The 2,500-nt window shown below is 34.0% G+C and overlaps 1 protein-coding gene across 1 annotated transcript in view; it reads left to right on the top strand.

The window, feature by feature from the left end:
• The first annotated feature begins 637 nt into the window (after window positions 1-637).
• LOC119584715 overlaps window positions 638-2,500 on the top strand; it is a 59,493-nt gene continuing 57,630 nt past the window's right edge. The window contains exon 1 of the mRNA XM_037933382.1: window positions 638-722. The gene's annotated coding sequence lies outside the window, so the exon portion shown is untranslated. The remainder of the gene's footprint in view (window positions 723-2,500) is intronic.

Below are 2,500 nucleotides of genomic sequence, written 5' to 3' on the forward strand. Positions count from 1 at the left end.
ACAAAAACAACACAACCACACCCCACAAAAAACAACAAAACCCACACTAAATATAATATATATTATATATATATATATATATATATATATATATAGTTGAATATATATGTATTTATAAATATGGATGATAGAAAACCCACAGTTTCGGACTCCTGGATTCCATCTTCGTGAATTATATATATATATATATATATATATATATATATATTATATATATATATTATGTTTGATGTTGTGTGTGTGTGTGTGTGTGTGTGTGTGTGTGTGTGTGTGTGTGTGTGTGTGTGTGTGTATAAAAGTACATACATGCATATATATATATATATATATATCTATATATATATATATATATTATATATATATATATATATATATAGCATAGATATATAGATAGATAGACATATAGATAGACAGATAGATAATAGAAGAAATGTGTATATATTTTATGTATATATGTATTAGGTATATAAAATATTATATATATATATAATATATATATATGATATAATATATATTATAAATATATATATTTATGTATGCATACATGTGCGAATCCTCACACGAAAAATACGAGAATCTTTCCAATATATTTAGAAAATGGATAACTGGCAACGTTTTACCTGACTAGTCCTTTTACCTGTAGTTTACAGCATCACCCAGTACAGTCCAGATCTTCGGAGAACAAACTTGGTGAAACCTTTTTTGTAAATATTTGAACTGAGGTAAGCAGTCATTGCTGAATATGTTTTATAATGTAGTTAACCATTAATATTTTTTTTTATTTGAATATATGAGAGCTAATCGGCCAGGGCCGGGATACTCAAAACTACCAGTCCGTTACAAGGTCGATGACGTTGTAACCGCCTTACTACAGCGTACCTTCCGATCTCCTTACTATATTGTAAACTAACCATATTGAAAAAAGTAGTAATCCGATTGTAAGGCCCATGTTTATATAGTAAGTTAATTCCATTGACTATCAAGAGAGGACAGACCGGTAGTCGATTGACCAATCAGCAATCAAACGAAATATGATTATTTTTTCTGAATAACTCTACTTTCCATAGTACAAGCTCTATACACAAAGAGAAAATGACAATACGAACTAGCAATCGTCTTCAGAAAAAAAAAAAATGTATATATACTATTATCTCCTATATTTCTAACATTTTGTTTATGAAGTCTCACATTTGACATCATGCAAAAATTATAATTTCTAATTATAATTCTAAAAATTATAATATAATTATAAATTATAATTTCATGCGAAAGTAAATCAGTATAAACATACATATGGAAGTTCCTTATCATCGGAATAATAGTTCTAGAAACCATTATTTAGTTGGATATTTGGCAACAAAACAAATCTAAGTAATAAACGCTTATCCTTTCCATGGACAGAAACGAAGGGTTCCCGATAATAGCATCTTTCACGCTGCAGTGCTCGGCCATGAAGGTGAGCAGCCACCAAAACGTTTGTCGTCTGTCAACTCAATTTACATTCAACTTATATTTAATTCGAGGTAACGATAAAGTATGGAAAACAAAGAAAATACTAGACAGTTAATATTTCCCGGTATAAACAATGGAAACGGTATGATAGAGTAAAATAAATTTTTTTGTCGACTAAGTAATCGGGAAGTAAACTGTACTATATACTTGTAACTTACAAGGTACTTACAATGTGTGACGTCAAAACATAGCGGCAAATTTTGTTTCGAGTGTGGCCTTCGGACATTGTAACGGCTCGGGTGTGAGATACAACATAAACTGTTTTGAGTATCCCGCCCCAGGAGAGGGAAATACTTTGTGTCAGGATGAGATAACGATATTTTCTACAGAGGGTACAAGACACCGGACAAAATCTTAGCAGGAAGTACATGATATACTTATCTAAACATCATTTCGTTACTTACATACATGCATTTAAATAGATATACATATTTACATACGCCTGTACCTACATACAAACATACCTAGATACATACACACACACACGCACGCACCCACCCACTCTACCAACCACCCACCCACCCACACGCACACACACACACACACACACACCACACACACACACACACACACACACACACACCACACACACACCACACACACACACACACACACACACACACACAACACGACGCACGCACGCACGCCTGCACGCATTGCACACCAACACACAACACACCACACACACAACACTACCACCTCACCACCATACATACATAAACCATTCTCTTGACATTGCCAGCCTGAGAATCCATATTCAACTCATAATCGTGAGCTCTCTCCTCTCTCTCTCTCTCTCTCTCTCTCTCTCTCTCTCTCTCTCTCTCTCTCTTTTCTTATCTTTTCTCCTACTCTCTCATTATCTCTTCTCTGCTCTCATCTCTCTCTCTCTCTCTTCTCTCTCTCTCTCTCTCTCTCTCTCTCTCTCTCTCTTACTCTATCTCTATCTCTCTATATCTTTTCTCTGCCTCTCTCTCTCTCTCTCTCT

Source organism: Penaeus monodon, chromosome 18, assembly GCF_015228065.2.
Source record: "Penaeus monodon isolate SGIC_2016 chromosome 18, NSTDA_Pmon_1, whole genome shotgun sequence".
NCBI lineage: Eukaryota > Metazoa > Arthropoda > Malacostraca > Decapoda > Penaeidae > Penaeus > Penaeus monodon.